The 22,609-nt window shown below is 44.8% G+C and overlaps 1 protein-coding gene across 1 annotated transcript in view; it reads left to right on the top strand.

Annotated features, from left to right (window-relative positions):
• The first annotated feature begins 6 nt into the window (after positions 1-6).
• The window catches only part of STXBP6 (syntaxin binding protein 6), a 247,554-nt gene continuing 224,951 nt past the window's right edge, over positions 7-22,609 (top strand). Inside the window, exon 1 of the mRNA XM_077770494.1 lies at positions 7-97. The gene's annotated coding sequence lies outside the window, so the exon portion shown is untranslated. The remainder of the gene's footprint in view (positions 98-22,609) is intronic.

Genomic DNA, 22,609 nt, shown 5'->3' with positions numbered 1-22,609 from the left:
CCCGCAGCCCCGCGCGGGGCAGCCCCCGGGGAGGAGCCTTGCCGGCTGGGACGCGTGCCACTCGCTGGCACTGCCCGGGCTCGAGCCCGGCTGCAAGGTAGGGCCGGGGCGGGGGGCGGGCGAGGGTGGTGGAGGGGAGATGCGGCTGCTGCAGCCGCGGCGGTCAGGGCGTCCGGAGCTCGGTCCGATGCGGGCGGCCAGGGCAAGCGACCCCGCTGCGGGCACGGAGGAGTAGGCAGGCGCCCGAGATGCTTTCAAGTTGGCGGGCGGCAGGAGAGGGGGCTACGCGCCCCGGCGCAGCTGCTTTGTGCGCGCACAGAGGGACTCAGTCCCTGGTTTTCCCCCCAGGGAAACCTGAGACCCGGTGTGCGGGGAGGTTTGGGCTAGCTGCGGAGCGGAGCAGTTTCTTCCGAGAAAGTTGAGGATGGAGCCCTTCTTTCGGCACTGTCCCCGCGGTAGGATGAGTCCCGAGGGGTGCCGCCCGGAGGCCCCAGTGTGGAGGAGCCGAGAGGGTCGCTGCGCCCCTGGGCCGAGTTACTCCACCCCTGGCTGAAATCTGCGAATCGCCCGATGTTCGCTTCTCTGGCGTCTTCTAGGAAAGCCATTCATGCCAAAACTGAGGTAGGCTGTCTGGGCGGCACGGCTGCCCTGTCCAGGGCTTCTAGCCGGGCTCTACCCCTTCCCCACCCTCCGACGTGGCGAAGGGCTCCCGGCTCCGAGTTCGCGCCGGTAGCGCGCGCCGGAATCGAGCCCTACACACATGGGGCAACATGGCTAGGGTAGGTGGCTGGTAAGAGTTTTTCCTCCAGCCTTTCCTCAGGTTTACTTCACGCCACCAATAGCCCACCCTGTTCATCTTCGTAGAGGACAGGACTTGAAGGGAAGGGCCAGGTGGAGAGTTTGAGTTGACATTCTGATCCTTAGAAGAGGGTGCCTGGGTAGTATCTGCCTTTGGCTCTGGCCCCAGGACTTCATAACGAATTCTTTCCTTTATTATTCTTCCCTGGGGACTGGGTGGGAAAGAATAGGGCCAGGATGTCCGCCTCATTCCTTGGGCACCTATGATCCATTTGCAGGCCACCCCAGGACCCTGAAACTGGCATTGTGCAAATTGCCAGGGTGTGGAGGATGCTGCCGCTTTCTCCTGGCTCCACTTTTTTCACTTCTTGTTTTGGGTTTTGGGGTTTTGCCCGCACACGAGTCCGAGCTGCGCTGTCATAACCCCCGGTGGTGGGGGGCTGGGGGGGGTGTGTGGTGAGAGTGGTGGTGGAGAAGCTTCAGCCAGGCAGTGAGCCGCTGTTCGCCTCAGAGGCTGCTAGTGGGAATTGGTCCAGAAATGATTATGCAGGCTAGAAATATGCCTCTCTCTCTCTCTCTCTCTCTTTTTTTTTTTTTTTTTTTTTTGGCTGAACACCTTGGCTGTTGGGTTTGTGTGTTAAGTTCTTAAAGGGGCACCCACACACTGCTCAAGTGCCATGTTTTAGGGGCTGACCGTTTCTGCTGCACGTTTTTTTGTTTTGTTTTTTCTTTGCTGTTTCCTTGGGGTTAATCTGCTTTGGGGCAGATTTCCAGCTGTGGGAATCACAGGGTGTGGGTACACAGGCTCTAGAGTCAGATCTGAGGTCAAGTTTTAGCTTTACAGCTGATGACGTTGCTGATAGACAAATAGCCACCCTGAACTTCAGTTTCCTCTTCTGTCTAATGGGGACACTAGTGGCCTTATCTCCTTTCATTGCTGGGTTGTTGTGAGACTTGGATGAGATCATAGAAATGAAAGTTATAAGAAAACTTGGAAGCAACATTCATGTCTTATTGTGGCCGTGCTCTGTACTCAGTTTTTCTGAATTAACTAATTCTTTCAATTATGACAGGACACCTAAGTCTTCTCCCCTCTACCCACTCCTTACCAAGAGGTTTAATTGCTCAGACCTTTGGAAATAGCTGCTTATCTTTTTTTTTCTTTTCACTTTTCCCTAAAATCCACCTCTCTTGATTTTTAAGGTTGAGGCTCTAGTCATATTTATCTGAGGGAAGCAGCATGGTATAGATTTGGGGATCTCCAGGGTTGCCTTATGAATGTTCAGAGCCCTGGGCTCTCAGATTGGCTTGTCAGCAAGACCCCTATTTGACAAGTAAGGCTGATGAGTCAGCAGACCCTGGGCTGGTGCTCTGACTTGGCCTCTAACAGTGACCTTGAACTAAAGACACAACCTTTGATCAGTCTGTGAGATTAAGAGCCAATAATCATCAGACAGGAACAGGTGGGATTTCCTCTCAGTTCATAAGGGTTTCATCAGGCACCTGAGCCCCTCCCCCTCCCCCCACGTGCTGCATCTGCCCTAGTCCTGGGGCAGAAATTCTCAAGAAGGAGCAGCACAGTCAACTGGAGGGCTTGTTAGAGACACCTGACTGGCTCAGCCAGTGGAGTGTGAGACTCTTGATCCTGGGGTTGTGAGTTTGGGCCCCATATTGGGTATAGAGATTACTTAAACACACACATACACACACACAACAAAGATTGCTGTGCTGCACTGCTTAGAGTCTCTGCTTCTCTAGGTCTAGGATTGAAGGAAGGGGGCACAATAATTTTCATCTCCAGCTAGTTCCTGGTGATGCCAATGCTACCAGTCTGGGTACCATGCTAATAGAATCACTGACTTACCAGGTAAGAGACCATAAGAGAGAGGTGAGGTCTATTCTAAAATACCACTATTTTAATACCTCACATATAGAGATAGGGCACTTTAGGAACTTTCCTAAAGCATTTTTTATTCCAATACCTGTGCCACTTACCATTCCAGTTTTAATAATTCTGATGGCTTTTCATTTTTTTTTTAAGTTTATTTATTTTGGGGGGGGAGAGAAAGCACGAATGGGGGAGGGACAGGGAGGGAAGAGAGAGGGAATCCCAAGAAGGCTCTCCATTGTCAGCACAGATCCCTACACAGGGCTCAATCTCACAAACCCTGAGATCATGACCTGAGCCACAATCAAGAGTCAGAAGCTTAAGGGATTGAGCCGCCCAAGTGCTCTCCCCGTCACCTCCACCCTGATTGCTCTTCAGATGAGTGGATTTTACACAAAAAAGTTAGGATTCCCCCTTCTTTTCACACTTAGAATACTTAGTCCCTGGTTTCTAGGTCACTCTTGAGTAGACAGAGATCCGTGACCTTGATATTGATAAATCTGGCAACTACCCTATTCCTTTACTCAGACATTTGTGCAGAGGAGTTGCATAAAGTTATGGCAGCTTGAATCTTAAGATTGGAGAACAGGTTGAATTGCTATAAGGGAGCTTAAATAAAACTGGCAGTGTGGTGCCTTTTCTGAATGGATAGTGTACCCAGGCGAGGAGGCAGGAGCAGGTGAAGTATATTTCGTGACAGATGTTCTGTGGTGGGCAGACCTGGCAGAGGCCTTCCATTCCTTCTGTCAAATGGTGGTGTTGGCAGTGACCGAGATCCTCTCTTACTCTGCGGGGGAGGAAGGCTAACTTTCACGGCAGCCGTGCTGTGTCACTGCCTCTCTGTGTCCTTTCACTGATAAGCACTGTTTGGGCACAGCCCAATCTGAAGCTCTTCTCCTTGTCCCCCAAGCTAGGGTGTCAGGGTGAGAGCTCACCAGGACTAGTTGTGGCCTTGAACTTCAGCTGCTTTGTGTGAGAGAGGCCTTGGGAGGGAGCCTGCCTGTGTGAGTCAGGAGGGCTCCAGAGATGCCATCCTAGAGAAGGAATAAGGTCATGTAGCACCCAAATGATTCGGTGTAAGAGGAGGTTAGCACTTGAACACATTCTCTTGTTGACGTGCCAGATGGAAGCCGGCCTGCCCATTGAGCTTTATCTTAGCTTCCCATTTGTTCTTTGTTTTAGTTTTAAAATGATTAGCACTAGAGACACCTATCAGTAAAATCAGAAACCTATTCAAAAACTCAAGTGTACCATTTAGTGTTTTAGTAGATAAAACCGCAAGGCCCATGCCCGTCTTCCTGATGGTAATCAGCCCTCAGTGAAGAAACCACCTTCTGGTTGTAATTCTTAAGATTCACTAGCTAATTTAAATGGTTTCTCCTACTTAACATGAGTAGGGAAAGGTTCTATTTTCAAATTCTTTCCCATAACTTGTTGTTTATATTTTGGGTGTTGCCCCTACTTTTCACTGCTAGGATTTTTCCCAGTGCGGGGGAGGTTTCTTTCCTTACCACCGTCGTCGTTCACTTTGCTTAGTGCGGGACCACTTGGTATCTTCAGTCCCTTGGATAAGTCTGCTGTGAGACCCTCATTGTGATACTTTCTTTCTCTTTGATCCTCGGGGCTGTTGGCCCTGGGTCATAGAGAGTCCCAACCCGTTCCTGGAATGCTGTTCCCCACCACCTCCCTGGGATCCTGCTTCGACTAAAACTCGAGTTGTACAGCACCAGCTCGATTCTAAGAGGCATTTCCCACCCTCCCCACCCTCCGCAATTCATCATTTTCCAATTTCAGAACCTGGATGGGTCTTCAGAATTATGAACACTTTTAATGTATGGTTTTCTTTTTTCTTTTTCTGTAAACTGACAAGCAAAGAGAGTGACTTCCAATTGACATCCTAAAACAAAACACATTTGGCTCCTTCCGCCAGTAGGAAATACGGTTTCTACCCCGTGCTGTCCAACTGATAGAATTAAGCAGCAATTGAATTAGCTCAGCAGTTTCCAGAGTATGTTGTCAGAAGAATGCTATCGGGGAGGCGTTAATAGGTGTGCTCTTGAAAAGGGCAGATCAATTTGGAAGTGTTGCCTGTTATTTTTCCCTCTTAGAGATTCTCAACATGTGCATCGTCATATCAAAGTCTCTCAGAAGTCCTAGAGTTAATAGTCCAACAATTGTGTTCATTCAATTAAATGCTTCCCAGAACACATTTTTGAGGTTATGTGTGGATCTTTGAGTATTCCATTACCAAATTAGCACATTCCCACAATTCTGATAGGTTATTTAACATCGACTATGGATGGGGTGGTTTCACCGAGTATATCCCAATAGTGTAGGGGCATTCATTAATACGAATATTCGTTGATTAATGGTTCTATAGGTGATTACTGTTTTTTTTATTTTGGGGTGGAGAGAAGGCTTTGTAAGTTGTGGTGGCTAAGTAAATCTCCATGGAGGGGATAGACTGTAGAGAGGGAAAGGGCGTTTTAGTTTGGTGGCGTAATGTGATGGTGAGAACCTGTTATTTCTTAATTCTGTTAATTCACCGAAGTAGCTGTGAGTTCTGGTGACCATGGATGAGCTGCTGGTAGATAAAGAGGAGGGGAGGCATCATACTCAGGTTGAAAACAAGGAAGAGTATGTGGGATATCAAGAGAGAAGGTGTTTCTAGGCTGTTAGGAGAAAGTTGGTCCAAGTACAGAGGGAAGTCCAGCTGGAGAGTCTTAGGTATTTGGGAGATGAGCTTTCCAAGAAGGGGGGTTGTGACTGGAGTTTCAGAAAATAGCACAAGGAAAGAACTCTTACAGGTCAACAATAAAAAGGCAACCCAATTTAAAAATGGACAATGGCTTCAAATAGACAGTTCTTCAAAGAAGATACACAGATGGGCAGTAAGCAGATGAAAAGATGTTCAATGCCATTTAGTCATTGGGAAAACACATCAAAACCACAATGAGATATCACCTCACACCCATCAGATGGCTATGATCAGAAAGACCTATAATAACAACTGCCGGTGAGGGTCTGGAAAAATCGGAACTTTCCTATGTTACATTGGTGTTGGGAATGTAAAATAGCACAGCCGCTTTGGAAAACAGGCGGTTACTCAAAATGTTAGACTCAGAGGTACCTCATGGCCAGTTTTACTCCTAGATGTATCTCCAAGAGAACAGAAAACATGTTCACACAAACATTTGTATACAGATGTACACAATAGCATTACTCATAATAACCCCCAAATGGAAACAACCCAGATGTCCATCAGCGGATGAATGGATAAACAAAATGTGGTATATCTATACAATGGAATATTGTTCAGCCATGAAAAACAATGAAGTTTGATTCATGCTACATGGATGAATCTTGAAAACCTGCTATATGAGAAAGAATAAAATCATGCCATTTGCAGCAACGTGGATGGAACTGGAGGGTATTATTCTGAGTGAAATAAGTCAGAGAAAGACAAATATCATATGTTTTCAGTCATATGTGAATCTTGAAGAAGATTAACATATCTTTTTAACAGAAGACCATGTGGGAAGGGAAGGGGGGAAAATAGTTAACAAACAGAAAGGGAGGGAGGCAAACCATAAGAGACTCTCAAATACAGAGAGCAAACTGAGGGTTGATGAGAGGTGGGGGAGAGGGGAAAGGAGGTGATGGGCATTGCAGAGGGCACTTGTTGGATGAGCACTGAGTGTTATATGGAAGCCAATTTGACAATAAATTGTGTTAAAAAAATGCTTTATGAAAGAGGCCAGACACAAGAGGCTACATGCTATATGATTCCATTTATATGAAATGTCCAGAATGCAAATCTGTAGTGTCAGAAGGTACATTGGTAGTTGCCAGGAGCTGGGGGAGGGGGGAGGGGAGTAACTATTGATGGGTATAGGCTTCTTTTTGGGGTGATGAAAATGTTCTGGAACTAGAGAACGGTGATGATTACACAACTTTGTGAGTACTCTAACAACTGTTGAATTGTACATTCTAAAAGAGTTAATTTTATGGTGTGTGACTTCTATCACAATAAAAAAGAATAGCAAGAAGGCTCCTGGCTGGAGCAAAAAGAGAAAAAGAGTGGTGAAGAGATCTAGGAATCAGGTATTCATTTCAGGCCAGACTGTCTTTTGTGAGGAAAAATAATCTAGATAACTCCTTTGTCCTTGCTTGTCTTTGGGTCTTCTAGGGTTTTCCTGTTGCCCTTTGATCCAAAGGTCCTTTCCCTGAATTAAGAGGGTTTTGTTCCAACTTGCTTCCCAGTCAGTGGCACAGTTTTGGTGGCAGATGCCTTGTGATCTTCAGGTTGGAGAATGTTTCTGGACTTCCCTCTGGAGGCAAATTCCGTACTTAGGCTTCCTGGTTGCGAACCACCCAAGAGTCATATGTTGTGCTGACTTGGCAGCTTATGTTCAATTTCTCCCTTAAGATTTGGTTGTGGTGGGTGCTGTAGTGTCATCTTGCAGTTTGTCTGTGGAGCTCTGTAAGACTTCCCTTTAAAAAAACAATCTCTGTATTTAAGCAGGGTTGAGGCTTGGCATCAAGCCAGCATCAAATGTATTTGGACCCAAAAGTCATAATAGTGAGTTTTTATTTTTACTTATTTATTTATTTATTTATTGAAAGATAGATGTGGAAATGTAGTCAATTCTTTTTTTTTTTTTAAATATAGTTTATTGTCAAGTTGGTTTCCATACAACACCCAGTGCTCATCCCAACAAGTGCCCTCCGCAATGCCCATCACCCACTTTCCCCTCTCCCCCACCCCCATCAGCCCTCAGTTTGTTCTCAGTATTTAAAAGTCTCTTATGGTTAGCCTCCCTCCCTCTCCTTACCCCCATGATCTTCTGTTAAGTTTCTCCTGATCCACATATGAGTGAAAACATATGGTATCTGTCCTTCTCTGCCTGACTTATTTCACTTAGCTTAACACCCTCGAGTTCCATCCATGTGGCTACACATGGCCAGATTTCATTCTTTCTCATTGCCATGTAGTATTCCATTGTATATATAAACCACATCTTCTTGAACCATTCTCAATTGATGGACACTAAATGAGTTTTTAATACCGTCTCGATAGAGAGGTTTCTTCTCTCTGTAGCAGCGTGACGTTAGCTGGGCTTCCCAGACTCCCAAGCAGCAGCACTGGGGATCTTCTTAAAGTGCCGAATTTGATCCAGAGGCCTGAGTTGGGGCTTGAGGTCCCACAGTTTTTAACAAGCCCCCATTGATGTGCTTGCTGCTGGACCACTTCTACTTGGAGTAGAAGCTGATGCAGTGTGGAGCAGATGGCTTTGTACTCGGACAGAACTGGACGAGAGGTGTGGCAGAGCCACCAATCTGCTCAGGGGACTTGGGCAAGGTATGTAACATCTGATCCACAACTTTCTTTATTATTATTTTTTAAAATTTGTATTCAAGTTAATGTATAGTGTAGTCTTGGCTTCAGGAGTAGAACCCAGTGATTTCTCTCTTACATATGACACCCACTGCCCATCCCCAAAAATGCCCTCTTTAATAACCATCACTCATTTAACAAGCCCCCCCCCCACATACCCCTACTCCAGCAACTCTCAGTTTATTCTCTGTACGTAAGAGTCTCTTATGGTTTCTTTCCTCTCTTGTTTTTATCTTATTTTTGCTTCCCTTCCCCATGTTCATCTGTTGAGTTTCTCAAATTCCACATATTAGTGATCATATGATATCTTTCTCTGATTTATTTTGCTTAGCATAGTACACTCAAGTTCCAACCACTTTGTTGCAAATGGCAAGATTTCATTCCTTTTCATTTCCAAGTAGTATTCCATTGTGTGTACATACATGCATATACACATATATACACACATACATATATACATATATATATATTTTCTTTATCCGTTCATCGGTTGATGGACATTTGGACTCTTTCTTCCTTTTTTTTTTTTTAATGTTTATTTAGTTTTGAGAGAGAGAGACAGAGTGTGAGCAGGGGATGGGCAGAGAGAGAGGGAGACACAGAATCCGAAGCAGGCTCCAGGCTCTAAGCTGCCAGCACAGAGCCCAATGCTGGGCTTGAACTCAGGAACTGTGAGGTCATGACCTGAACTGAAGTTGGATGCTTAACTGACTGAGCCACCCAGGCACCCCATGGACTCTTTCCATAATTTGAGCCACAGGTTTCTTATCTGTCTGGTCAGAGTAAAACCCAGGGCATATTTGCCTTTTCCTTTCCTCAAGGGCTGAGAATTCCATGGTTAAGACTAAGGGGAAAATATATATGAAAGAAAGCCAAGGGCTTCATAGAGGTGTTTGATTTGTGTGGATGGAGTGGAGGGAGGATGTAGGGGACGGGGTATGAATCCTAGTCCTTGGGGCAACATAAATTTGCTTATTTGTTTTCAAATGAGCATAGCTTTGGTAAAGTCACTGTGCTGAGTCTGGATACCGTTTAGTCAAGGTATCGGGCCTTTACTCAGCTTTCAAGGAGTTGGTTTCTTTTTGACCAGAAGATCATCTCTCAACTGCTCAGTTGGTGCTCCTATTCCTTAGTATGGTAGTCTCTGCCCTTCCTTGTCTAGCTGTCTTTCCCCGTCACTTACTGACGTTTATCTCATGCAAACAAGAGGAAGTGGAGCTAAAATGTAAACCACAGAGCCTCGTGAGCAGCATGAGTGAAAGTTTCTGGGGATGAAGGTGAAAATATTTACTTCATTGACTTGAGAAAATCTAGGTGTTTCATTAATTTGCCTTCCATGAATCTATTAACTCTTGGGAAGGTTGGATTGAATTAGACTGATGGGTAACAACCGAGGAGGAAGAATTGGGAACTAATCTTGGCACTGGCTGTAGTTTTCCTACCTGGAGCCTGTATTACTTGTCCTCACTGGGCCTAAGTTTCCTCTGTGTTATTGGGGACCGATAATAGCCCCCTGCTGGCCTGGCTCACCAGGCTGGCTTTTGGGGCTGGCATGAACAGTGCCTAGAAGGGCATTCTCAGCTCTAAGAGGACACACCTCCGTGAAGTATGCCCTGTCACTCCCCAGTGCTGGCTTAGGTAATGGCGTCCGCATAGGGTTACACAAGGTGACTTGTGGTTTGTTAACTTCTGTTTCTATCTTCTTTATCATCATTTGATGTGAGAGGAAATAAGAGAATGTGTTTACAGTTCAATTAAATTGACAGATCCTTTTCACTTTCTAAAGGGAAAAAATTCACACAACAGTTCCTAAGGTTTTACCAAAACCCCAAGTGCAGTAAATCAAACTAGTTTCCAAGGCTTCGCAGCCTGAAATTCATTGCTTTCCTGAAAATGGTAATTTCACCCTAAGAGGCCCTGTTTTACTGTCTTGTTTGGCTGTTTTGTGGATTGCCACGTGTGGATATTTCATGCCTTATTTTGAAGAAAACGAGATCATTCGCTTTGTTAGAGCACGAGGGCTGAGCATTTAACCTGATGTCATGTCAATATCAAATCATGAAAGATAAGGCATTCAGGCTGCAGCCTAATACACTAGGTTTCCACTGGCACTTACTGCCCTTCCGAAAGGTGGAGGTGGGGTGTCACTCAAAGTGGGAGATATCTGATTTCTGAGACGAGTTGAATATGTGTGCTCTAATCTGGTCGCCTCTTCTGACCGCTGTTGGTAAGAGAGCTTGGTCAGAGAGGTTATGCATCAGCGGGCTCTGTGTTTTTAGACCGCCTGGCAATATGTTGCTTCACGCAGTCTCAGGTGAAAGCTGGCAGTATCTAGTGGTTGAGAAGTTAATATTATTCTGGAAGAATTTAATCTATCCTATCATTAAGTCACAATAAGGAAGCTAGGTATATAAAGCCAGGTGTTCTTGAAGTTAAGGCCTTTTAAAATTAAATCCTTATGCAACTACTGTATAACAATAGTTATTTAAAAAAAAAAACTACCCTAAAGGTAAAAATTTAGTGCTTATAAAAAGAGCTCAATGCTCATGAAATGGGCATATTTCCAAATTCATCCACATTGCCTACCACACAGTCACTGTTGTCTCTAGTAGCTGATTTATAAAAATGGGACAGGGAATTCTGAACTCAGACCCCTTGTTTAGGAGCAGCCCTTGTTCTCAAGTCCCACTGGACTATGAGTTCCTCCACAGGCTGGGATCTTCATTTCATGTCCCCGAGGCCTAGCACGTCTGGCATATATAGGAGAGAATCAATCAAAACATACTGAGCTGGACAGCTGCTTTCTCCTGGGATTCCCCTCCACTGTCTAGTCCATTCGTTTTTCTGTCGGTGTATTATTTTTAGTATTTAATATTCCCCTAGAGGTTATGAGGTGCTAACATAGTACATGGTTCTAAGCGCTTCACAGATACTGGTTGCTTTTGTCTGCACGACCCCAAGAGGTAGGTACTGTTGTATATTCACCTGCTTTGCAGCTGAAGAGTGTGTATCCTTTCCAAAAGCGAGCGAAAAGTGCTGTGCTTAAGATGGAAAGCTCATGACAGAGCAGCTCGTAATACAGGTGAGAAATGGAAAGTGTAATAACTCATGCGAGCGTGGAAATATCGCAGGGAACCTATGCTACTGGCCCCAAAGAGTCTTGAAAGTAACCCCCCAGGGCTCCTCAGAATCTCCCTAACTCTCCTCAGTTTCGCCCGCCCTCCCACTGCATCCGCTGCATATGTGCTCATGTCCTGCCCGTTTATGGTCCACTAAACGCCTTCACGAGATGGTATCTGAGATACGGAGTCACCCAGCTGCTTTCTCTGGATGAGAGCAGCGAGACCCTCAGAGTCCAGCTTCCTCCGAGGCACAGGCGCACCCGGGTCAGCTGGGAGCACGACCCGGTGCCTCTTGCTGGTCACACTAGGCCTGAGTGCTTACATTTATGCGAAGGGACAGTTGAATTGGTTTGCCCTGTTTGGCTTTGCACAGGAGAAGGCAGATAGATGGGTTTGCTTTAAAAAAACATTTTTTTTTTTTTTAAGTTTAACATACACACAGAAACAAGTGCTAATTACATGGGTACCGTTAAGGGAATTTCCACTCCACGAATACGTCTTAGCACAGGTCAGGAAAGGGAGAGCCGCTAGCAGCCCAGAATCTCGCCTTGTGCCGGATGGTTCCCTCCACCTCCATGGTAAACACTGTCCTGACTTCTAGTACTACGGGTCCCTTTTGCCTCTTTCTAAGTTTTATATGAATACAGTCATTCTTTTGTATTCTTTTGTGTCTGCCTTCTTTCTCTCAGTATTGTGAGGTGCAGCCGTATTGCTCATGTAGCATAAGCTGGATTGTAATCTGTCATATTAATATACCACAATTACTAGTTATGGACATTTGAGAGGTTTCCCATTTGGGGGCTGTTATGAATCATGCTCCTGTGGACATTCATGGGTATATATCTTTGGTGCACATAGGTATGTATATCTGGAGTGTGGGTGTGGGTATGATTGCCAGGCCCTATGATATGAGCGTGTTTAGCTTTAGGAGCTACAGCCAGGCAGTTTTCCAGTACGCCATTCAACTTATAGTCCCATCTGGTGTGAATGAAGAGTCTCCCTTCTGTTTTCTTGCCAGTACTGAGTTTATAAGTCATTTTAATTTTAGCTCTTCACATGTTTGTGTAAGGGGTCTCTTCTTATGGTTTAAATTCATATATCCCTAGGGCACCTGGGTGGCTCTGTCAGTTAAGCGTCCTAGTTTGGCTCAGGTCATGACCTCACAGTTCATTAGTTTGAGCCCCAGGTCGGGCTCTCTGCTAACAGCTCAGAGCCTGGAGCCTGCTTCTGATTCTGTGTTCTCCCTCTTTCTCTGACCTTCCCCGACTTGCACTTTGCCTCTCTCTCTCAAAAATAAACATTAAAAAATTTTAAATTCATATACCCCTTATCACCTTGTGAAGCTTGGTGTCTTTGCATGTGTACATTGGTGTTTGGATATCCTCTTTTGTGAAGTGCCCATTCAGAACTTTTGCCTATGTTTCGACCGTGTGGTTTGTTTTACTTTTTAAAACAAAGTGAGCTTCCATAGATATATCTGTGAAAAGTTCTTGAAATCACCTGTCAGTGCTGTCTGATTGTATTCTGAAATAAAATTTCTGGAGAGTCCCCACTGAGGGAGTCACAGCTGGACAGAGTGGGCAAGGACATGAAGAGGCATGAAACCTTAGCAGGGAACCTGCTGAAAAGCTGTAGAGTCCCAGGGGGGTTTGGCTCATGGCAATTGTGACATTGTGAGGCCACCTGAAAGGCTAAAAGCACTTAACCTCCAGATGAATTTGCCTTTTATGGAAGCCACTTGGGATGATTGTAGACCTACTCCAAAGGTATTGCTGAAAACATTTCTGGAATTGCTTTGAGGACGTTGTTTTGGATATTTTCAGTTGGTTTTAAAAATGACCTTTGAGGGGTGCCTGGGTGGCTCAGTCAGTTGGGCGTCTGACTTCGGTTCAGGTCATGATCTCATGGTTGGTGAGCTCGAACCCTGCATAGGGCTCTGCATCGGGCTCTGTCCTTCAGATCTTTGTCTCCCTCTCTCTCTCTGCCCCTCCCCTATTCATGCTCTCTCTCTCTCTCTCATAAATAAATAAACTTTAAAAAATTAAAAAAAAAAAAAAACTTTAAAAAATGCCCTTTGAGCCTGTATTTGATTTGGGGAAAGAGCAGAAGACCTCCCAGAACCCAATCTAGTGAATAAGGAGGGTGCTTCAATGGGTGGCTTAAAAACAAAACCTTATTTATGAGGCTTGCCTGCAAGGGAGGAACTTCCCTGCTTGAGTGAAGAGGGAAGATTTAGTGGGGAGGAGAGAGCCCTGCACTACCATACTCTCCTGATCTCTTCTCATCTTTACAGTAACCTGTGAGCTACTTAATGTTGTTAGAGATGGAAAGTCAGAGATTTAGAAAGAAAGGGAGAACATGATTTGGGAGTCCAGCCCAGCTCCAGCTTACCTGAGGGCCACTAGCTTTGCTTTTTCCCACCCTGCTTCCCCTCTGACAAAGTGTTGAAGGCGTTTCAAAATGTTAGAGCCAGAAAAACATGTGTTGCTGGTGAAGGTGTGTTATAGACCCCCCAGGAGCTGCCCCCTGGGGCTTTGAGGGGACAGAAGTCAGTCAGGCTTCAGGTTGCTTGTCCCTCCCAAACACAATGCCTGCGGCCTGTCTGTTCCGGGAGCAGCTTCAGGCCTCTCAGCATCCTGCCAGGACTCGTAGCCTCACCGGTACACCTTACTCTGCCTGCTTTTCCTTCTTCCTGACCGGCAAGCAGCCACCCAGGAAATGCTCTTAAGACATGGTGATGAATGTTGTCACTGTTGAGAACTCTCTTCTGCATAGAATATAATCTTTTTCTGGATAGGTACTTGTATAAAATCTGAACAATAGATGCAGCATGTTGCTGAGCTCTTTAATAATCATTCATTCTCGATCTTAAAAGAACGTTATCCGTTAGTTCTCCCTGAAACCGAGTGGGTTAATGCCTTTGGTGTGTGGTACAGACTTTGAGAAATTATCCCTGGAAGAATATGCTGGGCAGACTGATTCAGATAGACCCTCGGGCATCCAGCCGCCCCTGAGATGGGAAGGTCCTAGCAGAGCCATGAAACACACTTGACCCTCCCAGAGGCTTGATCTCACCCTTTCTGACTCACACACCCCAGCAAGCTGGCTGTCTTCCACAGAGACTGGGAATGTTGTCTAAAAACTGAGTACAGAGAAAGCAGAAACTACAACTGATTTTTCTGCCTCAGAGCAGCGCCAGAGAAGCCTCTGGACTTCTCTTGAGATGGCACAGTAGACTGGTTTCTTTGTGTGGTAGTTTCTTTATACTTAGCACCTATATCCTGCACAGCCTCGGTTTGTAGGACAAAGTCCTGAGTGATGGGTAACCAGATAACAGATTCCTTTCCTCTGCAGGTGAGAAGTGCATTTCATTCGTATCCACGCAGTTTTTCCCTGGATAAAATGAGGTGCCCGAGGGGGAAAAAATGCGAGGACGTTTTAATGAAAAACCTTCCAGGCTAAGATATTCATTTTCCTACCACGTTTAATTCCTGTAGAGGATTCCAGGGCAGGCGCGAAGAGCCGGGTGTTACTAAGGAGCAGTTGTCCCCAGCGACTGAACACCTGCTGGGGCCGCCTCACCTGTTTTCCTAGCAGATTGCATTATCCGTGCACGTGTGCAGTTTGCACATCTAGGATTTGGACTTGGCTGGTGAATGTCTGAACTTACCTCCTGCCAAGAGAAAGAAGCTTATAAATAGTGCTTTGTGTTTTGAGCTTTACAGGACACTGAGTAAACACAAGATATACATTGTGATGGGGGCATGGGAGGGGGGCAGAGAACCACCCACATCCTTATTTTTTGAGTGGGTGTGACTAATGACTAGTTCCTGGATGTGTACCTAGAATATAGGTCACGGTCCCACTGTCGTCTCTGGCAGAGCTACAGTAAACACCGTCTCCTTACAGGTCACTGTGTTATCTTACAGGTACAGGTGTCCAAAGTTCTTTTTCCCTGAGAAGTTTTCTACAGAGTTTTTTGCTTTGTTGTGTTTGTTTTGTATTATTTTTGTTTGGTTTGGTTTTTTGGGTTTTATTTAAAAAATTTTTTTAGTGTTTATTTAATTTTGAGGGAGAGAGCAAGAGCAAGGGAGGGGCAGAGAGAGAGGGAGACACAGAATCCAAAGCAGGCTCCAGGCTCTGAGCTGTCAGCACAGAGCCCGATACAGGACTCAAACTCACGAACCTCGAGATCATGACCTGAGCCGAAGTTGGCCGCTTAACTGACTGAGGCACCCAGGCGCCCCTTGTTTTTTTCTGTTTTTTGTTGTTGTTGTTTTGTTTTGTTTTTGTATTTAAATAACTATCGTTTGGGAATAAGGCGGTCATTTGGTGAATACCTGAGGGTTCAACGTATTAATCACACTACCCGTTAATCACCACACACTTGTGTGTCAGGCACTGTGCTAGGAATGTTTGTGGAGGAATGCCCCTCTTCTCTCTAGATGGTATGCTACCCAATTCATGAGCTGTTTAATAAAGCCAGTTACATCTTCAAAAAAATGTTTCCTGGAGTCTTCCAACTCTGTCAGGTGCCGTCGTTCGCCCCATTTTACAGCAACGAGGGCTGTAGTTCCTTGGTGCTGGGCTCCACGGCCCCTCAGTGTGAGCCTGGGTCAGGCCCCTGAGCACCACACTGAGACAGTGAGCGACTGGAGTGACTGGACGGAACCCAGGGCTGCTCCTGAGACACCGGGTAGTGGAAGAGGGAAGATCGGACGTTTCTTAATAGGAGGTATATCGACGTGGACAGCTCCTGCCTTTTAAATACGCTTAGTTTAGGTGAGTGAAAGGGAAATTAACTGCAGCAGATTTTGAGAAGAAATGGGTTGTTGAAGAGGGAGACAGATTTCCATTGCCATTTCAAGGAGGGGGGTGCTGATCTTTAGCTTCATGTAAGGGGGCCGACCTACATCCTGGAAAGGCTTCCACAGAGATGATGTGTTTGTTAGCGGTTCTGAGGAGCAGTTTTACCCAGAACAATGATTTCAATAGGTTTGTGGGTATTATCTCCTAGCCCTGCCTTCATTGAAGGCAGACATATATGGGGCCACTCTCCTATGTAGAACCTGACTTCTTTCCTTACTTACTTCATCTCTACACTTGGGAGAATGAGGGAGAGAAAAAGATATGATAGTCCCCCTTGCCTTCCTCACATGGACGGACACAGCACTGCATTGGGGTGAAGAGACCTTGAGAAATACCCAGGGAGAAACTCTTGTAAAAGGTGAGAGGTCTGGTTTAAATCCAGTAGGAGTCATTTGTCTGTTTCTTTCTCAGGGCACTTTTTCCATTTTGCTTTGTATTGATCTTATCTCTGTCTTTTCATTCACCGAAAGTGCCTACAAAAAACAGACATAGCTTCTGCTTTCATAAAAAAAAAAAATTTTTTTTTAAAGTAACAGGGGCACCTGGGTGGTTCAGTCGGTTAAACATCCGACTTCGGCTCAGGTCATGATCCTGCGGTTTGTGGGTTTGAGCCCCGCATTGGGCTCTGTGCTGACAGCTAGCTCAGAGTCTGGAGCCTGTTTCGGATTCTGTATCTCCCTCTCTCTCTGACCCTCCCTTGCTCACACTGTCTCTCTCTCTCTCTCTCTCTCAGAAATAAATAAAACATTAAAAAAAAAAAAGAATTCATAAAGAAACAGTATACAAAAAGAACTACATGAAGTGTTCACTAATAGCTGCCCTAAGTGTTCTAGGGGAAAGGTATGTGTTTGAGGGGACCTGGCCCCGGTCAAGGAAATTTGGGTGGCTTTCCTAAGGAGGGGTGCTGAGCTGAGAGCTGAAGGATGAATAGGAGTTAAAGAGGCAGGCGGTGGTGTTACTGAGGTGACGGGATGTGCAAAGCCCCTCTGGTGGAAGGGACCATGGTATGAGTGACAGACAGAAGGCCCCTGAGGCTGGGAATGGAGAATAAGGAGTGTGAGACAGAGTCTCTTCCCAAGAGACACAAGGGTTTCTGAGCATGGGTTTGAAGTGATCAGAGTGACAAGATATCACTTTGGTTGCAGCAAAGAGGATGGATGAAAGGACTGTAGGGGTCCACAAGGAGATGTGGGTAGACCAGTTTAGAAGTTTTTGTAGTCGTTTAGGAAGAAATGGTGATCACCGGACCAGGGAGGTAAAGATGGAAAGAACTGGGTGGATAATTGGAGAAATAGAGGTGATATGACTAGATATGGTGATGGGTTGCAAGCACTGAGTGAGAAAAAGGCAGGCCTCAGAGACTACTCCTTGGTTTCTAGATTGCATGGTTACATGATGGGATATCATTCTAAAGACATTGCCATGTCTCCTTAAGCAGACTCTAGACTATTTGATGGCAGGATCTTTTCCTTTTTTTTTTTTTTAAGTTTATTTGTTTATTTTTGAGAGAGAGAGAGAGAGATCATGAACAGGGAAGGGGCAGAGAGAGAGAGAGACAGAGAACCCCAAACAGGCTCCGAGCCCAACTCGGGGCTCAAACTCACGAACCATGATATCTTGACCAGAGCCAAAACCAAGAGCCGAAACATTTAACCAACTGAGCCATACAGGCACCCCCATAGCAAGATCTTTTTCCAATTTAATTTTGAATCCTCACAGTGTTACCTGTTTGTATACTCAGTTAGCTTTTGTTTACTGCATTATCAGAGGAGGAGAGATTTCTTCAGAACTATGGCATGTGTGCATGGGGAGAAGCCACAGTTAGTGTACCACTTAGTATGGTTGGGGCAAGAGAAAAGTTCCATAGCTGGAGTAGAACTCCAAAGCCATTTAGCCATGTAGAGCTATGACTTCAGTTTTCAGGAACCACCAGCCCACCGGGGGTGGCTGAGACGGTTATTCTTAACTTTGTGACATGTGCAGTTTTACGTTAACTAAAGGCATCTGCTGATGTGTGCTTCCTTTCCTCTGGTATTCCTCCTCACCACTAGTGGGTGCTGTTGCTTAGAACGCACTGGCCACTGTGATGATGGTTGACTCTTGGTAGATGAGGTCTCTCTCTTGGGTGGCCACTCATGCACAGGTAAATAGCTGTGTTTCTTATTCCACCCAATCCTTCTGTAAAAGTAGTGAGTCAGTGGGTGAGTTTTTGGTTGATGTGACTGTTGACTGGTCAGTCAGCTGAGGAAGGGATGAACGAAGGATAGACCTAGTTTCTTTTTTATTGAGATTGTTTCAGAGTTCAGGTTCTAGGATGCTCAAAGCAGGTCCCAACCCCAGGATGGAGAGTGTGCTAAGACAAATGTGGGGTTTTTCAAAGCTTATTTATTTTGAGAGAGAATGAAGGAGAGAGACAGAATCCCAAGCAGGCTCCAAGCTGTCAGGACAGAGCCCAGTGTGGGGCTCCAACCTACAAACTGTGAGCTCATGACCTGAGCCAAAACCAAGAGTCTGACACTTAACCGACTGAGCCACCCAGGTGCCCCGAGGACAAATGATTTCTTAATCTCGATCCTGAGTGTATATATGTGTAAGATGGTGCTTCTCACCACCATGCTTCTCAAAGGCTGGAGAGAGGAGCTTCTGGAGTGGTGGTGGTCGTTGGGAGCCCTGCTCCCACAGCGCTTTCTCCTCACAGAACAGAACACTTTCACTATGTTGGTGGTCCTGTTCAAATGGTTTGCCTATAGTTGGTCTGTTTGTCTCTTATTTGTCTCAAATGTCTTCTAGGTTTCATATTTCAAGCCTCTTTATTTCTTATCTGTCATTTCTCTGTCATGTGAGATGCTCTGAAATGCTGCTTTGTTTCCTTCTGTCTTTACTACTGTATTTATTCTCTATTTTTCACTCTTTGCTTTCTCTTGGATCTCCATGATACCATCATCCTTCTAGTCCTTTATTTGGAAGCAGGGCATTTCTTAGGCTCTTTCTTGGGGTCCAAGAGTAACCTTATGATATTTCTACTCCACTGTGCTGGTCTGTTGTCCTACACGTGCTGCTGATAAACATGTTATTCTCTTAAAATAACCAGATGGAGCACCTGGATGGCTCTGTTGGTTAATCACCCAATTTTGGCTCAGCTCATGACCTCACAGTTCATGAGTTCAAGCCCAGCATTGGGCTCTGTGCTGACAGCTCAGCCTGGAGCCTGCTTTGGATTCTGTGTCTACTTCTCTCTCTGCCCCTCCTCTGCTCATGCTCTCTTTCTCTAAAAAATAAACAAATATTAAAAAATTAAATAACTAGAGAGGGTGGGAAATCATAGCATGTGCCCAGTTATCTTTGTCCTGTGCAATGGGACATACAAAACTAAACAAAAAATTGGGAGATCTGTATAGGCATCTTTCAAAAATATTTTGTACCACTTAGTCATTTTTATTTTATAAGCTGATATTTGCATAAAAATGGCAGTTTACATTTGTGCTCAAATGATTGAAGCACTTTTACTGTCTTCCATTTTTATGTTCTTTGATTCTAAAGCTTTTACCTTTTAGTTGAAATGGAATTCTTCTCTTTCTAAAAAGGATCTAGTCTGCGTATATCAAAATTCATTAAGTTGTTTTAATCAGGAATAGGCCTAAGGTATCTAATTAACTCTTTTGTCTTTTTTTTTTTTTAACCTTCTTCCACACTCATAACTCTCAATGTACTTCATTTTAGAGATGAGGAAACTGAGGCTGTACTGTTCTGTGAATCAGTAGTAAACCCAGGGCTCTTTCTTCCAATCTTTGGATTCCTCAGCTCATTGTGATTCTCTAGGACTTTAAAATATTTTTAAGATTCTTCATTTTAAAATCTAACTTTCACATTAAGGTCTTTGTTTCTGAGAGGTTGTTTGCTTGTGGTAACTAAAACCTTAATAGGCTCAGTACAAGGGGAGAACCAAGCAATGATTTTGTTTTGTTCTAAAATTCATATAAAAAAGTGTAGCTCTATAAAAAATATTTACTGAATTGGGAATATTATTTGTATATATGAATAAATAATTTTGAATTGTACCAATATTTTATGTCTGGTCTGCCTAAATTTCCACTTGGAGGAGATTGCATTTGTGCAGAAACGTATTGTCCTTTCTCTATCATCTTGGTCTTTATGAGGGGTGAAGTTTGGGATTTGTGGTTTGTTTTATTCTGAGTTTGTGCAGGAAATCAGGATGTGTCTAATTATCATATAGGGTGTCAGGAAATTCTCAACAGTTCGTTTAAATCCACCTTAATTAAAAATAAAGAACAGGTTTTATAGCAACAGGATTTTGTTCTTTCTTTTGAAGAGACGATAGGAGCCCATGAATCAGATGAGTCAGGCAAGCTATAGCAATTTCAGAAAGCATGGGGATTACTGCTTTAAAGGCCCAGGAGGAGCTGATAAAAACGCAACAGCTCTGTCAGTTTTTATCGTGCCCTGGTGTTTGGGTGGCTATTGAAGCTCTCTGTAACTGGTGACCTATGATCTAGCTATTTCCCTTTAAAAGCTGTCTGTTTAAAGTCAGTTCTCCTGTTCCCCTGTGCAGCTCGGTGAGCATTTGGTTTTTTTCCTGTGCTGCCCTTAGAGCCGCCCCTCAGGATGGAGAGTGTCTTGTCCTTAACTCAAGGTCTTAGAGCCAAGATTGACAGATACTGGCCTCAGAACAGGCAAGAGACTAGTTTTTAGAATCCACAGGACTATGGTAAAAAGAAGGGTGCCAAGAGGGGTGTTGGAAAGAGGTGGCCAGGCCCTGGTGAGTTGATGAGCACCTTGGCCTCTTTTGCCCATTTAGATGCCCCACATCCTCCCTTTTCCCCTTCTGGTAGGGCAGCATGCCCTCTCGTGTGCTGTGGTCAGACAGGCACAGAAGACTAGACTTTGGGGGCTGGGGTTTGTTGACCTTTGCTTCTCTGTGGCCAGCTCCATCCTTCCCCAGCTTCTCTCTCTATTGTCTTCAACATTGTTCTGAAGGACGTGAAGCACCCTGGTAGCATCATTCATTTCCACTCTTTTGGCCCTAAAATGCCATTCTCTTCCCTGTCTGTCTTATACCTTTGCAATCAGTCTTCAGACCCAGTCAAGGTTACTCCTTGAAGCCTTCTGTGACCACTGAACTTGTACCCTGAGGCAGAAATGATCTGTGCTGCTCCTGTGCCTGTAACTTATGCTCAGGTATGATTCTTTGCTTGCATGAGGGATAGGACTGCGACTTAGACATTCTGTGTCTTCATTGCCTGGTATACGACAGGTGCCCTAAAGGGGACGGATAGGCGGATGGATGGATGGGTGGGTGGGGTACATTCAAGGAGAACTTCTTCGAAGGGGGAGATAGAGGGAGGCAAGGAAAGGGGGATAGAGAGGGAATGCATTTTTAGATGAGACACATGGGAAAGGGTTTAGGTGTGGCCAAGAGAGTTGTTTCTGCCACATGCTTACTGAAATGGTGTCTAGTAGGGGATGGGAGTATGAGGTGTGAGAATGAGCTGTGCCACTTTTATCAGAGTAGAAACCAAGTAATTGGTAAGAGATGAAATCAGAGTCATTTGACTTTCCTTCTTAAAAGCTCTGGGATCTTTCCTGAAGGATCTAGTTTCTTATGTGTAAAATGGGTTGATAACCCCATAAGGTAGGATCTATTATTAACATGAGGACCAATGAAAACTTTACTCATTGCGCTGCCTTGTACATAGTGAAAGCTCAGTAGGGCAAATGGTGGCCACCGCTGTTTTTATTGACCTCTGGTGTGTGATGGGAGGAAGAGGGGCCTGTTAGAAATATTGAGGGGCATCTGGGTGGCTCAGGTCATGATTTCGCTGTTCATGAGTTCAAGCCCCGCGTCAGGCTCTGTGCTGACAGCTTGGAGCCTGGAGCCTGCTTCGGATTCTGTGTCTCCCCCTCTCTCTGCCCCTCCCATGCTTATGCTATGTATGTCTCTCTCTCAATAAATAAACTGTTTTTAAAAAAATGTTGAGGCTTCAGCCTCCTCCTGGAAATGAAAACTTTTAGATACATAGGTAAACACAAATAGGTGTTAGGTGTTAGAAGTCATTGGAAATGAGATTGTGCCTTCTCCTTTGTCTTCCTTGTTATGTAGTACTTCTTTTTAGAAAGGAAAGCACTTCCCCCATTTCTTAGGGACACTTTTATTCCTGCCAGCATTTGGTTCTAAAGGAAGTTTCTCACATGTGGTGTTACACAAAGGGTCTTTCTAGTTGTTTAAAAACAAATACACCTATTTCTCCATATATATTTATTTGCAAAAGGTGTTATTCTGTTCCTTTCTGCAGTCCCAGAGAGCGGGTGTCATGCACTGCTCTTTCTGTTTCCGGATGGAAGCAAGTCAGTTGGTCTGGGACAGCTCGATTTTGGCTTCGGAATGCCATTGTTTGTATATGTGCATTTCGGTGCCCCCAGTTGGAGAGGCATTTAGAAATCAGTGATCAGACTGAGTGTTATGTGGAAACTAATTTGACAATAAACTATTTGTAAAAAAAAAAAAAAAAAAAAAAT

The sequence above is a fragment of the Crocuta crocuta genome, unplaced genomic scaffold, assembly GCF_008692635.1.
Source record: "Crocuta crocuta isolate KB4526 unplaced genomic scaffold, BGI_CrCroc_1.0 scaffold175, whole genome shotgun sequence".
In the NCBI taxonomy this organism is placed as follows: Eukaryota; Metazoa; Chordata; class Mammalia; order Carnivora; family Hyaenidae; genus Crocuta; species Crocuta crocuta.
The sequence above is the reverse complement of the archived record's forward strand: the minus strand, read 5'-3'. Positions and strand labels throughout refer to the sequence as shown.